Genomic DNA, 22,666 nt, shown 5'->3' on the forward strand with positions numbered 1-22,666 from the left:
AAGTATTAAAAAAAAACATTTTTACTGGCAAATGAAAGAGGTACACCAGACTGGACTGTCTCAACTTCAATTTCTTCCCTAATTTTCCACTCTTTATACTAACCACCCTTACCAAGTATTTTGTTCCCAAAATGTTTAAGATAAAGACGCCATCTCAGCTGCATAGTGTCTGCATGTTATTTTGACCTCTGAGAAACTATGATGAAAAGCATATAAATCCACAATCCTTGCGATTTAAAGCTATGTTTTGGTTTAGGTTAAAAAAACAACCAACCAAAACACAACACACAAAGATTAGTCAGATATTTTTGTAGTCGAGACTATGTGATCCTATTTCTGTTTAGAAGTTATTGATGAAACCTATTGAATTAGATCTCTTAAAAGCAACAGTCTCTCACTGAATTATGTAAAGAAAATTTACTGTGGAACCCGATGACTTTATCACGTTACTTATACTTTAACCATTTCATTTACATCTGAAAGGGAAATGAGAAAGAAATGATTTGACTTGCATCTACTTTTCCAGTATAATTAAGAGCAATGCAAGAAACACAGCTGTCTCTAAAAACCCAAGGAGAGAGCAGTATGTTGCACCACCTGCGAGGAGTTAGAGCAGATCAGACGGGGACTACTCTGACCTTAGGCAATGCATGCTACAACCATGGTGCAGACAAACTTAACCTCATTTTAACCTGGTTAGTCTGGGACAAAGAGCAGGGAAGCTTTAAGAGATGAACTAGGTATACCCATCCAGTGTCAATGCTAGGAAGACACATGCAGCCCAGGCTGAGGCTCACGCCATCACCGCAGCACTTTATCCTCAAAAAAGCCAAGTATTTAAATAGCCAAAGCTATTTCAAGCTTGTTCTTTTCAATAAGCAATTAGATGATCCCATATTGATACAAGCTGACTCATTGCATTCACCAAATGAAGTAGGATTAAGTGGGGAGAGTTAGGGGGAACATTTTCCACATTTCTGGGCTTGCATAGAGGGCAACGCAATAACTTTGCTCCCCATGTTTCCTGAGATACGGTTGACGGAGCAGAAGGCAGGGCAAGTGGAACCCCCTGCCTCCTCCAGTAGAAGAAAGGTCATATTACTATGTAATCTCAAAATCAGATCAAAGTGGTTTGGGCTTTGGTACCAAAATGTGAGATGCTGGAATATTTGTCACAATATCTGTTGCCATTTTGCGTTTCGTGTCGTGATATGAATGATCTGCCTCTAAAGGAAAGCAGACTGTTATCTCTTTATCAGCAAGGCTCGCCCTGTGACTGTCATACTGCACAGAGGTATTTTGACTGAAGCACCTGTGATGACATTATGTAGGACTGGTTTTATGTTATTTTTCTTCATGAAAAAGCAGAACAATCAATCTTTTGACATGAAATCTAAGCTAACAACGTGAGGAACACTGAGCATAAGTTATTTGGGGATATCGGTTAATTTGTCTCTGATGGAATTAATGTCTGTTAAGATAATTAGCATAAAATATATGCAATACTTACTTGAAATAAAAGGCTCATTGGCCATATGTCTAGCTAAGTATCTCATGCACGATATACTCCTAAACAGAAATATTTCCTTTACCTACACAAATCAGTTCATTAGTTTCCCTTTAGGCCTTAAAAGATGATGTCTTATGCTCAGAAGCTCATGGTATTAGTTTAAAAATAAAAACAACTTTCTAAAACAAACAAACAAAAAACACAACCTCTTTGGTTCATTTTTTGTAAACCTCCACAGTGTTCTAAAGTCCAATTTTCATAGTTACATGCACAACAACTCTGCAGAAATTTTTGGGGAAAAAAAAAAAAAATCCGTGTAGGAGGGTGAATAGTTCCAAATAAGTGGGTCAAGCATCAGGAAAAATTCAGAGAGGCAGCCAGAGTAGGCAGGAGAGATGACTTTGTATTTAAAGCAATGCTGCCTGCTTGCTTCATCTTAATGCTAATGAAATACGCAGCAGAAACATCGCCAGTCCTCCCTGAGCACAGCAGAAGGCTGCTGGCTCGAGCTTCAACTCTCCCCACAGCTCTGCTGCAGACACGCAATGCCCTGAGGAAGACCAGTAACCACCCAGCAGCAACTACCGCAAGAGCTGCTTTGTGCTACTGAGATAAACCAAAACGTGCTCGCTGTATCCCCGTGTCCGTGTTCCAGTTGCTCAAACGTAAGGAGACACAAATGAATCAGAGTGTCATTTGTTAAAAACTGAGAAACCAACCGACCCCACTGGGTAGAGAAACTAATTAAGGAAAATAATTACTTTTATCCATTCCTTGAAACCCAAATCCAACAGACCTACTCTGCTACGACATTGTTGTTGTGCAGAATTTCCTGGCTGGCAAAATATGTCCATTAAAAGGCAGCCAGTGTCTGCACTGAGGAACATGTTGGACCTTGAACTCTCCTTGGAGACCTCTTGCGTACTTTTGGTGTCCTGTGTCAAATCCTACCCGAGGGCATGCAATCTAGCAGAAGCCAAAAAGGTCAAATTACCCACCCTTCTTGTCGTAATTCACTTAACCATTTCCTAATATTCTGTGTTTGCTTAAACACAAAAATAGCTTGTTCAGTTTTCAGCTGATTCTTTGTTTTGGACATTCTCCTCCTAGCCTTGGTTTGGAATGAGACAGCGGTTCAGAAACTATAGTTTCCAAAGTGAAAGCATATCGTTCTTCCTGGTTCCTGAAGCATTTTAAAAGCTATAAAGTTGTGAGGTTAACCCAAGTCTCTAGACCTGTCTTCTAGCCAAAATGTTGGAGCAGAAAATAAGACTGATAAAACTATTAGCTAGCTCTCATCGCAAATGCAGTCTTTTCCCTAATATCTGTTTTCTCATTTTATCGTCAGATAAAATAAATCCCTAAACACAGGCTTCTAAGATTACAAGGACTCAAACAAATAACAGTGCTAATCATATACTAACGGACAATTTTGTAAATTCTGAGCACAGTTCAAGTACTACCAATCTAACAGAGAGCATTACACAGCCATAAAAGTAATTTGAAACAAACTTTTATAATTCACTTTCCATTTACATACGTTACTTCCAATATTAGAAAACAAAATTTGTACCTCAAACACTCTTCCTTAGATGCATCTAAATTACATGAGATTAAAGAGGTTGTAGTTTAAATTGTTATAATGCAATTATCATAGATTGTCACTTGTATCACAAAAATAGATTTTTTTTAATTGAATTTGGGATAGATAGGGAAAGAAATGGTACTGCTGCCAAATTGTAGTCATTATTCTAGCCAATTAGATAACAAAGACATCATCTACTAAGTGCATCTTATTTACTAAAAGCAATAATTTAAACTTGAAAACTGATGTACTCATAGAACCAAAGGAAAGTATATCTGTATGCCTTTGCATCCAAAATTACCTACACACGTATACTAACAAACCCTGTCAAAGGACTGTGGATAACTATTCTGGGAAAATATACTTGCTCTGATCTGTTCTCTTAATCATCTTTGGTTTTTCACCAAGAACACACTGTATAGTTTCAAAAGACAACTAAGGAATACAAATATTCTGATAACAAAAACGGGACGACAGTACAGTACAGAATTCATGCAAACCCACTTCATTTTCTTGCTCCTATGGACAGTTAACTAACATTCTATGGAAACTCTTTCTCCGTTCATTTGTGTTCAGTGTAATAATGGTGTGTACAGACATAAATTTGTGTGATGTGGGTAGAAAAACAGAGTGGCTGCAAAAATGACAGAGGGTCTGATATCACTGAGAAGGCATGTCTCATCTGCTGACCTAGAATCAGCTCCATCAGTTTAATCAGAGCCATAGAGCCCAGTTTAATCAGAGCCCAGCAGTGGTTTTGTGGCTTCCTTTAGCTAAAACACTATTGTTCTTTTAAAACTTGTCTTTATGGTGCTTCTGTATTTTCTAAATGGCACACACAGGTGATTGCAGGAAGGAGAGGTATCAAGATATCAAGAAAAAGCAGGAAACAGGTATTAACTGCAAAGCACATGAATGTATTACCTACTATCTAAACCCCTCACTATTTGACATAAATATGAATTGTCTTGTATTTTGGAGCCAAGGATATTTAAAGTACTAGCTCCAGGTCACTGTGAAAAGAGGAGGAGAAAATTAAATCCATAAAGCGAATGTAAGTTATTATATTGATCCTCTTCTTTTGTTTACCAGTAGTACTCTAAAGTTCATATCAAAACATGCTGGGGTATAAACTGGATAAATGGTCAAATAAATCAGGAAAATGTATGATTTCTACATATTGAGTAACTTAAACACCAGCTGCTGACAGTAAAGTTAAAACAAACTTCTGAGTGTGTATGTGTTTTTTCTTTGACTTGCCTTTATTTTCTGCAGTTTCTTCAAATATACTCTCTTGAAGTATTGTCCATGTTTTTGCGTCATTTTCCGCCCTCTACCTTCCCATAGGTTTGTGCAGGCTGCCAAGCTCTCCTGGTATGCCTTTTATGCGCTCTTCTTCAGTCTGGCCTGTAAAATTAAACACAAGAATTATATATCTGTTACTTTCCCCCCTTTAAATCAATTTATCTCACAGTTTCCCACTGAGGAGCAGAAGTACAGACATGAATGTATACTACAGTAATACGAGTTTCTGATATACTACTTTATGACATGGGGTGGTTTTTTCCCTTCCAAATCATCTAATTGCCCTTTGAATTTAAATATACTTTTAAACAACGTGCAAAGTAACAACTACTTTTTCAGAAGGAAGTTTTAACCACAAACTTGCCTCCCACACATCGCAGCGCTCTCGGACCTGCTGCACTTTTTATATGCTTCTACAATGCATCATGGTAAGGGTTTGAAACCAATTGTAAAGGCTGTACGCCTGCTCAGGTGCTGACAGAACAGATTGACATAGGTGTGATCTAACCAGATCAACGCCATCGAAGTACTCCACAGAGATCCACTCCTAAAGTCGGGGTCTTCAGTGGCAGAAGACGAGTATAAGGAGAGCGCTGCCTATCTGCTGGGCTGCAGCCGAAGCACCCCACTGAACGTGACCGAGCAGTTACTAAGCTCTTCGGCATTTATTCAGCACGTAAGAGGAGGCTGGATTACTGCATTTAAGCCTTGCAAAACGCTGTTTTGATTTCTTCCTACTTCCCACTGCTGCTATCAGGCAGGACCAGGGGAAAACCGGCTGGGAGAGCAGATGAAAATAACTGTGCCAGTCGTGAAGGGAGAATAAGCTGTACCGAAACCAAATGTTCCGAAGTTTCTGGTACATTTGGAACAGGGGGAAAGCGACTGCAGTTTGCGGCTGTCTGGGAGCAGACTCCGAGCAGGCTGTGCGTGCTGGGCAGCCAGGCAGGGCGGCAGCTCCCACCGCGCTCCCTCGGCTTCACCATCGCCTGCGCCCACCCCGGCACAAAGCAGTCATTTCTTGGGGCAGAAAACAGCCACCCTATACGGTTTTGCAGGATATATAACGAAGAGGGGAAGGCAGGCTGAAGAGGATGTTGCTATATCCAGGCGAATGCTTTGCCGGGCAGCGATGCTGTTTAACCCCAGCCTGGGAAAGCTAGCTGGCTGTGCTGTGAGCAGAGGGAGAAGCCAGCGCTTCCCACCAGTCTAGGCCAGTAGCAACTGGTTCGACAAAGGCTTTATTGCCGATGGGGAATCTGCTTCCCTGTGATGGATGGTTTAGCCACATTATATAGAATATCATCCCTGCTGGCATCTGAGATGCTGCCAGGTTCAGTAATGGAGTCAGAAGGAAATAGGATTCCTCCCCCAGCCTGCCAATACTTTTATTTCTCAGCTCCAAATCATGCAGCGCTTTCCAGCCCCACCAATACAGACGAAAGCCATGAAACACCCACACTGCTGTCCTGCCTACACCGATGGTCCCTCAAACACAGTTCTGCTGCTGCAAAACATTTATTCCAGATCCACCTGTGGCCCTTATGCATCAGAATTAAAGCACATTGCTGGGAACAGGGCAAAGCTTGTCTTCACTAGTGTATCTCTGCTCTGTGGCTAGAGAGCACATCAATCTCCAGCATTGCTGTTTGGATGAAATGTACTGCTGGTACGTTTCAATTATATTTTCGCAGGGAACATTATGGTCTCTCTGGAGGACTGCCGTTCACCTGAATTGCTAATCTGAACATGGCACACATTCAGTTACCCCATTTCTGATGAAGACCCAGATTTCATGAAGTTCCACACAAACCTATTGCTCTGGTGTACTGGAAATTATCAACCCTAGCAATGCAGAGCCATGAAACTGTAAAACTAAAGATGGTGTTCCTTATGGTAACAAAATAACTGCTATAGCTTCGGAGGACTTGTATCCTTTTCTTCTGTTATGCTGCCTGCATGTCGCATTTCTTTATAATTAGTTAGAAGACATAAATTAAAATGTTGGAACTATGTGATCTTCAAGGCCCTTTCCAATATAAACCATCCTGTGATGCTGTGATTCTGTCTTTCCTCTCTAAGCAATATTTCTGTATGAATTCTAATCATCATGCAGCACAGAGCTCCAAATTTTGCCTCACACACAGCTGAACAAGGTTATGCTGTTACATCTAAGTCCTAATCCCTTTTCTGCATAAGTACAGATAGATGTTTTAACCTATTTTAATTTGCCTTAATTGTTTGAGTCCATGGGAAACTGTACTTGCTGCTTTGTTTTGTGCAATTCCAATAAATTAATATGCACTAAGCTGTTTCTCTAGATATTGCAGACTTGTGTTAGCAGTTACAGTTAGTAAGCAAATACAAACCACATTCCCTGGTGATACAAAGACACCCCGTGGTGCCTGCACCACTTGCTTTTACCTTGATATCCAAACACAGCTGAAGCTCTGTCGTCATCTCAGGTTGCAAACAGCCATCTAACTCCTCTACGCCACTTACTCCTGCTGATGCGAATCCCTTCTTAGATATGGAATTGATCCCAACTTGCCTGTACCTGATTACCAGTCTTGAGACCACGTGATACAAACTGGTTGCCCTTCCTTACACACTCGTACTGAAAAAAGTAATGACAATGTCATGTGTCACCTGCACATCGCCCTGTGCACATGTAGCGCTGTGCTCTTCAAGGAGAACTTCATATTTTATTGAAAACACATTTAACAAGAATAAATGAGAGAAAATGCAGGATTGCCTATATGATAGCCCCGTGGGCAGTCTACTTAGTGTTCTTCTCTGATCGTGCATAGGAAAGAGTTTTCATATATGTCCTCCTGTATGTCCTTTAAAGCAGAACTTTAACAATTATTTCTTGGCTTGACTGCACATTAAAAATAGTTCCCAAGTTAATTCTTTTTCCATCAAAGTATTATTACGCTGACTATACCCCACTTAAAATTTAAACACCAAAATCAGATACTGTTTCTGTTACCTAAATAAGTGTGAAATGTTTTAAATGGAAGAATAATGAAATAACATCCATATGTGGTTTCTGTAAATCTTCTGGGATTCAAAGTCTTTGTCACAAATATATAATGGCTACTAAAAAACTCTTCTATAATATGGCCTCAAGATAAGTCACAGTGAACTGAAGTATCATTTTCACCATATTTTCAAAAAAAATTCTTACATTTGTAAGTTTTACTCAGGTAACATCGCTCCTGAAACTGTAGTTAGCTTTGGAAGCTGGCAGATGTTAGAAAATTGAAAGACAACTGAACACCTACCAAGTTCTTAGTGCATAGTTCTGGTCCTCTAAGTAGCAGCGATATCACCTCATGAAATCAACCTTTTCTCCTCCATTCCCAGAGAACTGTCATATTGAAATAAACAGATGAGAAGTGACTTTTTTCTAATTTTGCTGGCTACTGCACTTGTATCACTGTCTTCTGTAACTCAGTACAGTTCTTTAACTCTGAAGATAGAGAAGACTTACCAGACTGAGCTGATCATTAGTGCTTTAATACTTTAATATCCTACCTGCCAACACAGGAAAATTATGGGCTGCTGGGAAAAGGCATAGAACACAGTCACCAGTTCTGCACGACTTCCATCATCATCCACAGTCACTAGAAAAAAAAAAAGAACAGATTTGGGTCTTTCTAAGAAATTGCGTTTCACAAGCTTTTATTTACATTCTAAATGGATAGAAAAGGTACCTCATTTATTTTCAGGTAGCTGCATGCCTTTTTGTTGCCACAAGCATTTTCTCCTACACCTTTTACTGTCTCCTTGGTTCAAGGAGTTTTGGTTTCAGGAGGAAAAGCAGACATGAGGAATGAGTAGAAATGAGAAAAGAGTGAAAATGTAAGCTCAAAGTAAAGTCCGGTTTTGATCCTGTTTTCCTGATCCGTTGAACTGCCCGGCTTTCCCAATGGTTAAAAATCCCTGCAGCTCACCTCTGCTCCGTCAGACATCTGCCTGCATGATACCGACCTCAATGTCACCAGGCAGACCTCCAACAATCTTACTTTAAGGAAATATCCCAGTAGCTATCAGGGTGCAAATAAAGTCAGAATCTGGCCCAAAGCTCCTGTTTTAACCAGGTATTTAGTTTTATCTTGTTTAGTTACAGACCTTTTTTGGGGTTTTTTTTGTTTTTTCTCCCCCTAGAACATTCCAAAAAACCTATTTTGGAATAGAAAATTTTCAGGTTTGAGTGAGTGCTTTTTTAATTGAGAAAAATAAATTTGGCTGTATTCCAGCGTTATAAAACAAAATCTTTACTGACTTAACAAAAAATTATGCATGCTTTTACTTCCACGGGCATCATAAAATTTACTTTAATTATTGAAATTTAGCATGCAAAGAATATTTGCTTACGTTCTAACATTGTGACACAATTTCAAAAAATTGTGTGTAAAAAAGAGTTTGTTTACATGTCTTAAGATAAGAATATATTCCAAATTTAGGAAAAATATGTAGCCTTTCAATAATTTTTAAAAAATAAACAATACCATGTCATGTTTTAATTTTCTGATCCGTCTCCCCCATTCCATTTCTTTGGGGAAACACAAGAGAATGGGGAAGAATTATTATTTTTTTCTCAGATGTCTTTTAAAGGATTGTTTCTGGGTGGTTTTAATCCCTTTTACTGGGAATAGGATCAGGTCCAAATTGTATTTTGCTTCCATGATGACTGATGTGTATAAATATTCATGAGTCAACACCTGGGGTTGGCTATTTTCTAAAAGCTGTATAACTGTTATTGCAGTTCTATCTGTGGACTGTAACATCTCATTTGAATTCATGAGGCCTGTTATAAATTTTAAATATATATGAAGTGATATTAAAGTCTAATGAAGAACAAGAATCCCATCTGCTACCTGCAATCTGGCAATACCTGCATAGCGTAAGAGGGAAACAGTAACAAGCAACGAAGATGGAAACTTGTTTGTTTATTAAAACTTCAGATTTGTTTTGATCATTCCTTCTAATCCCTGTTGATAAAAATCATGTTCCAAAGTGGCTTCTTTCCAGATATCTGTAGAGATCTTTGTGGTTTAACCTACTAAAAGTTTGGCAGAACATTTAACTGCAATATTTTTCTCAAAGAAGAAAGCTACTTAAATTCCCTAACAGGAGCCTATTTTATATGCAACTTTGCTCACACACGAGACCCTTTTGAAGATGCCATCTCTCTTATTTCTGTGGACTATAAGGCAAATGTAATTTAGCATTTTCAATGGTGTTTTGTGTCATGAGAACTGCGGGGACAAAAATGATCTTACTTGAACATTATACTACCTATAAAGATGCATGATGTTCTTCATGATGCTAAATAACCTATTTTTTCTCACTTGCCAATATTTTTCAGAACTGATTTTCCACAAACTTCCATCAAGCATTATTTCTGAGCTCAGAGACAGAGAAGTGTTCAGGTCTCCAAAGTATCAGCAGGTTGTGAATACTGGCATTTTAGAACATGATGGTATCCTTGGTATGATCCTGGTATCCCCTGCCTATGGATAATAGGTCATCATAATATACCTTTAAAGTGTGTTTTTAATTGTTCTTTAAAATTAGATTTGTGGTGAAGGGAGAAGCAAGCAAGTATTCCACTGGTACCAGCAAGGCTCATACTTCACAGCACGCTGCCCCTAGCCCTGGTCGCTGGCATGACTCACTGTAATATGCAAAGGGTCCATCACCCAACAGTCCTAGCCAACGCATTCACAGAATATTTGTAGTAAAATGAAGTGTCACCACTGACCATAGCTTTGCCTAATACCTGATTTATCAAGAAAATAATTTTTAATTAAGTTTTAATCAAACCTAGAGAGTTACTGAAGAAGTTTGGCACACTGGTCAGCTGCAGGTTGAGATATGTCCCCAGAGAAGCATTAAACCTCTATGGTTCTGTATAAGTAGATACTAGAAGTATGTCATACTTAGCTGAGAATATTTGCATTTGCTATGGTATAAATCCATGACAGTATTCAGTAGCCAGACACCTTTGCTCAAAACTATTTTCATTACGTAATGCCAACATAAGTTTCAGAACAGGAACAGGACCAATGATGGTATTTGACTTGCAGGAGCAGCAAAACTCTAGCTGCGAGAAGGGTAAGACAGCACTCGCCGATGCTTCAGTCCAACGGGATCATAAACATCCGACATACGTGGAGTTGTGTACACTACAAAGCTTTTTAAGCTATTTAACCTCAATTTTGTCCCAGTATTATTGGTCATAAATTCCAGTTAATTCTTTACATTGCTAAAAATACTGGAATAAGACTAACTGTCCATTTATTAATAATTTGTGCTGTCTGTAATAACCCACGTGACCTGTAATAATTCTGACCCTCTAACACTGAACAGTCAGAAACTGAAAAAAACACTAACAAAATATCTGTGTTTTTAAAATATACACTGAGATACACAACAGAAAACAACGCTTTTAGGTTAAACTCTAGTTACCCCTCATGCCAGATGACAACCAGTGTTCTAACCTGAGAGCTTCCTGACATTTCATTTTCCTCTTAGTATTTTCTCAGCTGTTCGTGCCCATATACTTCCAAGTGTAAATGGAAGAATCTGTCATACCACCAGAAAAACAGTTGTTTGGTAGTTATTTCCATAGTCACTGAAAGCAAAGGTATTAAAAACTTACAAGAAAGACTAATTTATAGGAACTCATCTATGCAAGCTTTAGTGCTGTTCACATAAAACCTATGCACATTCGCAGACAAGTGTTCGTTATTATCACTTAGATATAAATTAAAAATACAAAGAAACTATGGATTAAAGTTTGTTGCTTTGGTGGCTTGAGGTTTTTTAATTTTCATTTTTCTTAACACTATGAGCATCCGAATTGCACTTTGAATATTGTCCAATCACATCATCTTGGTGCAAGACTTCACATATAATTACAGCTTTGATTTAGTATAGTTCTTAAGCAGACTTCTAAAGGAAACTCAAAAACCCCAACCAAACAGCCATTTAGGGCAAACGTTTGCAATAAGGTGCCTTAGTACCATTTAGACTATCAGAAAGTAGATAGGTAGAAAGGCGATGGCAAAGATTGTCTTGGAATGATCATGTTATAATTTCAGGATTAAGGGGAGCAAGTTCTGACCTCAATGCGTGAAAATCTACTGCACTAAATATTGTGTGCTATAATATCAACGGCCCAGCCTGAAGAGAACAGAACAAACAGAAGCCTTTTCTTTGTGTATACCTAACCACAAACCTATCTGAAAGCTACTGTCAAAGTTCAGTGGGTGAGAATGAGCTCATTAATGGGCTATGACCAGATCTGGTGGATTCATCAGCATGTTCCTTGCCGAAGAACATGAAAACACAAGGCTGAAGTCTGGTCCTCAGCTATCACAGTTTTCATAGGTAGGGTCAAACATTTTCTCAAAACAAAGGAAAAAGAAGCAAACAGGGAAGAATGACTTGAAAGATTTCTTTCTTTCTTCCTCTGAATCGGGAAGGAAGGAAACGGGCAGAAAGCTCTACAGAGAAATATGGAAAAGCTGGGGTAACGGGGAGTTACATGGAGAGATGCAGATGACACCCACTGTATAGACTTCAGAAAAATAAAGTGGGATTTTTTTAAGTGCAGATTAAAAGCAGACCATTCTAATGAACCAAACCCCTTCTATATTCCCTAGATACATCAAGCTCCTTTAACTAAAGACATTTATAAACTGTCAGTATTGGCCCCTTGTGACCGCCTCCATCATGCACCACAATTAAAGAATTTCTGTCTCCAGATCACTGAAAAACATGCAATCAGCTAAAGCATTTCCCTTGGCAGATGGATTTAAATGCTCCAGTGGTGCCACACACTAACTTCTACAACTGCCTTTCACCCCGCAGCTGCAGCAAGAGGAAGACTATGCCTCTCCAGAGGTAGGAAGAGGCGGCAGCAGCACAGCTGACTTGTTACAATCGCTGTCACTCGCACAGAAGACAAATTTCTGCTCTGGTAATAGAAATCTGAGCATTTTACAAATGGCACAACAGATGCAGTACACTGATGAAAATGATGTAGACAGTGATGCTGCAAAAACTCTTCAGGCAGAAACACGGTTGTCATGTACTGAACATCTCACATGCACATCGCCATGGCAATGATTCTAGGAACGTTTGGCAGTGCCCTAAGTTAAACTCCTGCTCTTTCTGAAGCATTCCTCTGTGTGTGTGTGTGTGTGTGTGTGTGATTTCCAGATGGAGAAACAATAGAGCCGAGTTCATCATATCATCTTCATGATGACATCTTCCACAATGAAATACCCTCTGTCACTGAAATGCAGTGCCAAGCGTTGAGTATGAGCCTAGTACATGAGGTGGCAATGGAAACCACAGCCTTCTGCTGCAGAGATGCGAGCCAATAGTTGAGTCATCTCAAGACCGTCACATAAACCCTTATAGACTGCTTTTTACATTAGAAAATTTATAAATTGATAAAAATATGTGCTGCCAGGATCAGGCCATTCAGGTGGCAGGATGGGAGTAAGGAGAGCAACCACAGGAGCAGGTGTCCAGGTGGATTTTTCTAACACACAGTGTGCTCTTTATGCATTTCTGGAAGAGTACAAGACTATCACAACTCTTAATGAAAATTGAATATAAAACCCAATTAAAGTTTAAAAATAAAAACCAATACTACCTGAAAGATAAATCAAGACCTTACCTGGGCAAACAGGTTGGCAAAGGGCTGACTGGCTAAAAATTCATTTAGAGCCAGTCTGTGCTAGACATACTGTTTAGCTTCATTACCTGATGCTACCTCATCTTCTGACTCAAGGTCTGCCTCACTTGTTAGGTCCTGTCCTTTAATCTCCAAATACAATGGCAAAGTGATTGCCAGTGATTTTATGCTTTTCAGTGCCCAGGACAAAGGGATTGCTCAGCTGCCTCAAAGAGCTAATACATACTTCATGATGAAAAAGGAATGGCCAAAGCCACCAAGGAAAGTTGTTATTTTTTTTTTTTTAAATCTTCTGTAGCATCACTAGCAGCATATGGAATTTTCAATACTATATTTTTAAAATGCCTGAGATATTCTTAAGGTAAAAAAGCATGGCACATTGAGACAATCAATTCTCAGACGCGTTTCATCCAGTTAAAATATTCAAGATTCATTCTGAACTGAATTAGTCCACTGGGATTCAAAATGTTAAATGCTTCATCAAACGCTATCAGACAGAAGCATTCCAGTAGCAATCTGTGGCTACAAAAGTGAAGTAATTGCACAGTGGGCTTCTACAGCACCATATAATCTCCCTAACTCTTAAAGAGGAACCTCAGTTTGACACTCGTTTCACCTCCTGCGGGCAACCTGTGTGCCAGAGATGATTTATGCCTTTCAGACTCTTTAGAAACTGTATTTCAGGTCACTAGAATTAAAGTTGAGCCTTCTCATTGCAACAAGCTTCAAAAAGAAAAGAGTACATTTACGGAAAAAGAAACGAACAGTCCTCTCCTTTGCTTTTTCTTTGTTGTACATTAGATATTTGTACACATATGAAAACATGTAGATCCCTGAAACCCGTTTCTTCTAGTGCCTAAGCCAGGGGTGAGGTTGTAATTCCGTATTTGCAGCATCACTCTGTCCCTCTGGAATCGATCACCGTTTTACAAAGTCAGTGGTTTAGGATTGTTCTGTAGAACAAATCAAGAGGAAAAGGGATCCAATCCTGCATGACACTATGTGTTGAGCGTAAGAGAAAAAAGCCCTTGGAAGAATACCTGTTTAGATTTATGATAGTAAAATGCCAAGAACCAAAAGATCAATACAAAGAAAAATGATTTTGTGCAAGAGGAAAAAAATTCTTTCCAAGCAAACAGAAGATGACCATTCTACCAAGCACTATTTTATACCTATATATATAAAATACAGGTACACACACACACGTATACATGCGTACATTATCCTATAAACTGTATCCAAAATCATAACTCAGAATTATTTTCATTTTCATTTTAGGATGGAATACTGATGGAAACCCTCACTGGGGTCTCCCCAGAATATGAGGAATGGCTACAGACTTCTAAATTGTACAGAGCTGCAACTTAAAATGAGATTAAATTCCTTTCAGTCTTTGCTTAAGAAACAGCCCTGGCACTTGTAAGACGATGCGGCATGCCGAATTAAAAAAAAGAAAACCACAACATAGTAGGTTAAAATTAGTTTGATATTAAGTATATACCAAAATTTCCCAATATATCTGTATTTATATGGGAGGGCATCTCTTGACTAAGAGACAAATGTAAGGTTTGCATGTTCATCATCACTCACCAGGAAATTAGAGGGACAGAAATTAACCTCTGAAGTCTAGGATCCAAAAAGACTGGAAGGTGCTGTAATACCTGCCTCATTTCAGGAGACTGACTGCTCAGTCTTGTGAGACTGGAGCTGTGAGACCACCGCCAACCAGGTGTGCATCCTACACCTGACAGCCTGATAGGAACTCTCTCCTAACATCAGCTGGTGCTTCTATCCCAGGTAATTCTGAGTACACTTGTTGTTTTATTACCCCTCATGGATAGTGACAGAGGAAACACCTGCTTCCTGGAACAGATAGATGTTACCACTTAAAGAACACTTTATGCCAAAAAAAAATAAAACATTGAAATGAAGTCCTATCTGCTATCAAACATTTTGGCAGTGTCATACAGTAGGCACAGCCAGCACTGAGCAAGAATTGAGAAAGCCTTCCTTAGGGAGATCTCCTGCTGCAAAAACATGTTTTGCATGTTCTGAGACGGCCGATGAGAAATTACTAAAACTTTGATTTAAGAAGAAACACGTACTCATTCTCACTGAAGTACTTTTCCCTTTAGCATATTTTTTTTCTTGCAGGCTCAAGAGATGTCAGACAAGCATCTGTCCAGATCTTTAACAATACATAGGCTAGAGTTAACATAAAGATATCTGGGACATAAACCATACAGCTAGTATCTCAGAGGGTGGGAAGCTTTCAGGACAGGCAGACTAGCATCTGACAGCACAAAGACTCATGATGACAAGATGCTGCAGTAAAATACTCTGTTAGAAGAGCAGCTAACCTCTTGCAAAACTGACGACGTGAATTATAAAAAGATAGATGAAACTACTGCAAAAAGAAGGATTAAATATGCTTCTGAAACCCTGCTTATACTGCAACATGATTTCTTCAGAAGCTTTGTGTAAAAAAAGCAGAATGACGCCAACTGTGTAAAATAAATCGCTGCAGCAGCATGGACAATGAGAAGGGGATAATTAACCCACTGACAACACAACAATAAATCCAAAAAACATCCATGTCACCTCATTTAAAGACTGTAAATACAGGACATGGTCTCGAGAACATGCTGGATTTTGCTACAGTTAGTCTTACATGGACAATAGATATATGATGTCTTCCACAAAAAGGAGATAAGGACCATGCTTGTCTAGTAAATGGTATGTTGAACCCCAAGGAAAAGGAAAATGAAACCACTAGAGAGCACTAAAAACTGATGCACAAACCTGCAATGCATCTGCATGTGCAGTTACATCTACCATCCTTCCAGGAGATACATGCAGGAACAGAATGCTAGTCAGCAGCTTCTGAGGGACAGCTGTAATCAAAAAGAACAAGAAGATTGTTTTCTTTGTTTTCCCTTTTGATTTTGACAGCTGTAGAATGGGATGGGTGAAATCCACTGCCATTAAAGTCCAAAGCAAACCTCCTGCTGATTTCAAAGCAAGCTTAACTTCACCTAGTGATTTCATGAAATCCAAACATAATGAAATAGGAAAATTCCTTACTGTTTAATTACTCTTAGTCCCAATCCATTACCATTAATCGTTACAACTTCCCCCAGTAATAATTCTAACCCATAGCAGTTTTGGCATCTTCACTGTATTCACCGGGAAAGCAAGCTTGAAGATTTATTTACACCAGTGATGATCAAATCTAATCTTAATTAAAAGCAGTTAAAAGTTAGTAATAGAACTGAAAAGATGTGTCCAAGTATGTTCTCTCAGATTAAATGAAGAGTGTCATCAGAGTCAGAATGAAATAAAATCCTGTCTGCTCAGGTTTTATTGCAAAGCACCTGCATTCTCGGTGCTTTTTCATAGTTTCCCTTTTCTGCTACCAACCTTGCATTTTAATGCCTGGAAAACAAATTGCGCCTCTTTTGGGAGGAGCTCACAGTCTTTGCTGACGATATCCAAGATCATGCTCTGCCATGCATAGAGGTTGCAAGACTTTGTTGACTTGACCAACAGTTCATACTTCAGTGGAATGGCATATGCAATCTGTTAACTGGAAGTCCTGTAAAAAGCAAAGATAAAGTAACGAAGTAAGGACCATGGATAAAGCCATTATCATCATCCACAGACCATTGTAAACACCCTCTGTTAGCACAGCCCCCTTGTTCTGAGCTCTGCTTTTGTCCATAGGACTGTGGCACCATGTTGTTTCAAACCAGAAGGAAGAGTGCCTTGTACCAAGTCATCGCCAACACAATCTGTAGTCAGATGAGACTAAAAGAAGACTTACATTATTGCAGGAAAAACTTGGAAAAATGTGACCGCTGCACACAGTCATATAGCTACAGGCTACATTTCTAATTTATGATTTACAGATTTATAGTGTGAAATTGCAGTATTATGTAGGATTTACAGTATGAAACTGCCATAGATTTTAGATCTGTACAAATAAAGAGCAAGTTTCTAGGTCTTTTTGGTTTTTTTTTCTTATTAAACAATGAAGTTACAGAGGTGTTAGTAGCATCTCCTGAAGTGAAATTGAGTTTTCACTTTAAATTTAGGAATATTAAAGAGGAGAATTTATTTACTGTAGTTAATGCCTAAGCCAATCAAATCCTGTTTCTAAAAGATCAGCTTGAAACCCAGCTCTACTGGGATCAAATCCCACTCAGGAGGAAATAAAATAGGAAAAAAAGTGAAGGAAAGAACATTCAGACTTAAAAAAATATATATATTAAAAATAAAGTAAATGGAGAGACTTAAGAGTGAGAAAAAAGGAGGGAGAAACAGCATTTTGCTGAAAAGCACAATACGCTTTACTCAGCCTGAATTCTGTTATAGCTGATGCAGAGCCTCCTTCCCTGTATATGAGTTTTGCAGTGGTGAGCCCAGGAAAAACGTAGAGAGCAGGTTTCAGCTGGGAAAACTTGGCTTTAAAACAAACTTACTTTGAGGGTGGTGGGTGAGTGGGGTGGGGGGAGAATAATCACTACAGAAAATAAAAAAAAGATTCAAGAGCAAGATTTTTAGATAGGTCTGCAAGTAATTCACAAACCCCATTACCATTGCAGAAATTGCATCTGATTACAAATGCCTCAAGAATGACTTCAAGAATCGTGAGGACCACAATAAGACAGGTATTCTTCCTTCCATAAACACTGAAATCTGAAGCTAAAATGTTCAGTTCAAATCACTGCTATTGATGCCCATCATCTCACTGCTCGTGACAAGGCAAAAGCAAGAAGTTAACAGAGTCCAGCATGTTTAGTTTCAAAATTTTGGTAAATTCTCTCAGTTATTTGAAAGTCTTTACAGAAGAGCAAGTGGCATAGCAAAAAAAAAACACCACCACCCCCCACCACCAAAACCCCCACACAAAAAAACCCCACAGCAAACCCCAAAACAACCCCTTTACAATTAAAACTTAACAGTTATAAAAGTTTTCTGTGATCACTTTTGCACATAGAGATGTTCCTGCTGTTATTCATAGCCCAACTTAAAGTCCACAGGTAGGTCTTTGATATCAATTACTAGTCTTTTTCACTTGCAAGTTACACCAAAACCACATGGATTTTAAAGCATAAATCACTACGGAATCCAAAATCTCATATTCAGATTTGGCTTCATTCACTTTTTCTTCCAATCAATTACCTGTTTTCTTGAATATCTGTTTTTCCTACTGTTTCTTCTGCTGCTCTGTGATTATAACTATAGCTTTACTCACAGCTGATGTAGTTGAAACTACTCATGCAACGTTCTAGATAGACAGACCAAATACTGCATGTTAAAAGAGTTCGACTACCCAAGCCTATAATGGGAGTGATCACACAAGGCACAGATGACAGTGACATTAAAGAAGAACAGTGTCCAGGAACTGTTAACGGTGTGATGACAGGTATTTTTCCACATAAATCACAAAGAAACAAACCCACACAGAACCTAAGAGTATCTGGAAGGAAGAGAGTAAACGATTCATGGGGAGACACATCACGTTTGCACGATCATGCTGCGGACAAACTTACTTCCAGCGACATTCATGGAAATGTTGTTCTTGGCTTAACCTTAATCTGCACAGCATGTTCATCTTTCTGCTCAGCCTAATGCTAGACACAAAGCCAAGACACACCAATTATCTCACACAACAGATGCTGAGATCAGCTTGGCAGCAGTATACTGAGGCTCAGATCACAAATATCACCACCTTAGTGTTGTCCTGGATTTACATATCCTAAGCATTCGCCCAAACGCATTCTAGTTTGGGATAACTTGGAGTTCCTGAAGAACAAGCCTGAACCAGGAGGTAGCAAGGAGCAGCTCCTGCGCTGTTGCAGCCTGCGCTGGCACGCTGGGCTCGCTCAGGGCAGAGCCATGGTGATGCCAGCACCAGCTGCACTGACGTGGGCTGGAGGCATCAGGTGGTAGCAGCCGGGGAAGCAGCGGAGGGAGCAGGTCCTTCCCGCACAGGCCAGTGGCTGCACTTTTCCCACCTTAGAGCTCCTCCACGGTGGGGTGAAGAGCACAGTGCAATCACATATCCATTTGGACACACTCATTTTCACCGCATTTCACTCTCCGAGCAGCTGCCCACTCTCTAGTTGGGCATTTCACACTCTTACGTTAGCAGCTTTGGGCTGCTTTCACGTGTTGTGCCCAAGGCAGGTATAAAATGGGGAGCGAGGCTCATAGCTGTTGGCATCCTATATCTCAAGACATACAATACTTTCCTCCCACAGACTTCCCATGCTCTAGCTATGCCAAGCTTCATAGCCAGGCTAAAAAGGGAAGGGAAAATTGTCTTTCTTCCAGGTATAATGTGGTTTGCAGCATGTAATTAAATAGTCTCTCCCTTCCTAAACAACCCTACACACACAGTGGGTGTTTGCTCAGTCGTTCCTGATGGGAGGCCACTCTGCACAGCCCTTGCAAAATGCCTGATGTGGCTCCAGCCCCACGCTGTGAGGCAGAAGAGAAGCTGCTGCTGGCGAGGCTCAGCCCTGGGCAGGTTGTGCTAACAGCTGAGCCAGGGCAGAACCAGGTGCTATCTCCTGTCCAGCCATGAGCCTCTCTTACCTTAGCCTCCCAGCCCCTAAAGACAGCATAAATGCTGACAGAAGTGTGCAGCAAGTGATTTTTTTATCCATTGGTAAAGAACAACAGTACCCCTACCAGTCCCTGTATACTGCTTAGAAAAGAACGAGCAAATGAAACAAGAATCTATGTTCTACAAATAAAGCTCTGTACAAACTATTTACTTTTTTCCCCTCCCTTCCAGAAATCTATTTAGAGCAACAGGCGTTTCAGATATGTTTCCAATTACTGTGTTTACCATATACCACACATAGCTGAAGGGGGAGATGAATTGCAATGATACAATAAACAGTTCATAGGAATGAATATATGCATTACAGTTTTGTAGGTCTCCTGTGAATCGAACGGATTCCTGTAAACTTTTGTTTAAAAGCAAGTAGCATGATTAGAGTGGAAAACAATACAAGCCTAGATGATTTAAACATACATCTGAAATATTAACGATATTCCAAATACTTCCTTTTCCCAACAGTTTTTCCTTAGCGAGCAGGTTTGGATCAGATGGATTACCTGGTTTAGTTGAGATTTTACTTCAAGCTGCTGTCAGCAAGAAAAACAGAAAATGCATAGGACAAGATGATTACACTAAAGAAGTGCCGGGACTGTAATGCCCACTTATTGTAATGGCCCATTAGTGCCAAAACATTACCCGCTTCTGATGGCAATCAGACTGTACTTGCTAATTACTGATACATACGGGTGTCATGTTGGCTTTTGCTACTTGATTTAATTAGATGTATATATAGTGCATATGAAGGGATTAGAGGAAAACAGGAAAGGAGTAGCTAAAACTAACACAGTTTGTAAATATTTTTTTCTGTTATAGTTCACATTAGCATGATGCAAAATTTTTGTATGTGTGCAAGAGATACGTATCAGAGGTGTCAAGAGAAAGACAAAACCCCCAAAGGTTTAATGCATTAAAAAGGAGAAAAAAGAAACAACAGGATCAAGAAATAATAGCTTTAATTTCACTGTATGCCAATTATGTCAGTTTTTCTTCCCTTCACAGGGAATCATTCATAGCTGTAGAAATCTTTGGTGACTATCCCTATCTTTCTGTCACAGAGGATCCATACGACACAGCACCCTCGCTCAATTTCACACATTTCCTGAATCATCAGATGAAAAGAACAAAACATTAAAAAAGTGTGAATCTTACCAGCTGAAGAAAATATCGCAGGACCTCTAACGCTACAATTATTATAGCTCCAACAGTCGCTGCTGGCTGCTCACATTTGCAATAGAAAAAGACAATAAAAAGGAAGGTTTATGTGGCTGAGGTGCAGTTTCCATCTTAGATTTAAGCATGAAGGCTTTTCAGCTCTTTCTCATTTATTTAGAATTTGTATGTCCTAAAGACGGACAGTTTTCATTGGAATACAATGCAGGCCAAGACTATTTATGTTTCCAAAGTGCCACAATACTATGCTGACAGGAAAGCCATGTAGAATACATACAGGTAACATTAGATACAGCTTATTGCAAACACAGGAAATATTTTTTTTTTAATTTAATTATCTATACCTGTAAGGATTTGTACCAGAATACTGAAGAAAAAAAAAAAAAAAAAAAAAAAAAAGACAAAGAATTGCTGATCTATCGCAGCACTAGAATTGTGTTAGTTTACAACATGTGTTTGGTAACCATGGGTACTAAACAATTTCATAAGGACTTCACATAATCTAGGAACTATAAATAGATTTGGGAGCAAAGTACAAACTTACTTGCAGTATCCAAGGGTTGGGAAGCACAATATTCTTTGTAACATAATTCATTTCTATGTGTTTCCAACAAGCATTGTGAAGGTACTTATGGCAATACCATCATCTTTTTGTATATTTCTTCTTTTCTAGTTTACCCTTCCCATCTCCTGTGACTCAATCAAGCTGAGCCTGGGTGATAATGAACAGCGGAATAATCGTAAGCTCTCAATTTCTTTAAATTTTAGAGGGAAAATTGCAGAAAAATGTGTACTAGCCAATGTTAAATAAAAAATAACCATGCGAAGGATGCCTGGAATAGTAGTCATGAAGTTGACAGAAACTACTGCTAAAACACAATTATAAGTACTTCTTCAGTGTTACAGCTTTTTTCTTTTAACCCTGCACGCTTACCTTTAGAGAAACCAAGAAGGCAGAAGAACTGAAGCTCTCCTGAGCACAAACAGATAAATGCAGTAGGCAGTTCCCTACCTGAACTGCGTGGGACTTAACACACAGCTAACTCGCTTATTAATCAGATAATTTAGGTCATGGTCTAAACTGCTTTGAAGCAAAGCTAACAATAAATCAGCTTCAGTATTGCAGCTTCTGAAGAGAGTTCAGAAATTCATGATAATACAGAGAACTCTGCTTAAAGAGAACAGGGAATACTATAAATTCTATTCATATTTTAGCATTCTCCCTCCCCACTCACACCTCTCCTTTGAGTGTGCTTTGAGAGAAAAAAACACTTGTAGATTTTTGGGGAGATTTTTCTCTTGTAAACAGGAAAAAAAAAGCAGCAGCTTGTGTCAAGAATACTGACACCTCACAATGAAAACATTTCGGCCTCACAAGCTGAATTGGTTGTCAACTTTGTGAACATTTCTGATGAGCTGCTTACATCTGAGTGACTTACCTCTTTATTCAGCTTCCTTTCATTGCAACATTAGCAAAAGCCATACGTGTATATATTTACTGTAAACAAACTCCCATCCAGTCACTGATATTTCTAACTTAAAGAAACACTTCAAATCTGAACACGCCAGCCTTGAAGGTCCTGTGGTATAATATTCAAACTCTGCTGAGAACCAAAGTAATAATGCAGTGGGACTTCAACCACAAGCTACGGTTCGAGTTAGCGTAATTTATCATCTGTTAATCAAATCACTCTGGGCTCCAAGGCTGTGGCTAGGCTGGGTGAAGTAACTGGCAGCAAC

The 22,666-nt window shown here is 39.2% G+C and overlaps 2 long non-coding RNA genes across 2 annotated transcripts in view; one reads left to right on the plus strand and one right to left on the minus strand.

The window, feature by feature from the left end:
- LOC121093540 overlaps positions 1–22,210 on the plus strand; it is a 33,988-nt gene extending 11,778 nt beyond the window's left edge. Inside the window, exons 2-4 of the long non-coding RNA XR_005829605.1 lie at positions 14,401–14,919; positions 17,727–17,792; positions 21,600–22,210. This is a non-coding gene — a long non-coding RNA (uncharacterized LOC121093540). The remainder of the gene's footprint in view (positions 1–14,400; positions 14,920–17,726; positions 17,793–21,599) is intronic.
- On the minus strand, positions 1,252–17,216 carry LOC121093541. The gene is made up of 3 exons (XR_005829606.1): positions 16,543–17,216; positions 7,941–8,029; positions 1,252–4,502 (listed from the first exon to the last, which is right to left on the minus strand). It is a non-coding gene; the product is annotated as an uncharacterized LOC121093541 (long non-coding RNA).
- Positions 22,211–22,666: the final 456 nt, after the last annotated feature.

Source organism: Falco naumanni, chromosome 9 (assembly GCF_017639655.2).
Source record: "Falco naumanni isolate bFalNau1 chromosome 9, bFalNau1.pat, whole genome shotgun sequence".
In the NCBI taxonomy this organism is placed as follows: Eukaryota; Metazoa; Chordata; class Aves; order Falconiformes; family Falconidae; genus Falco; species Falco naumanni.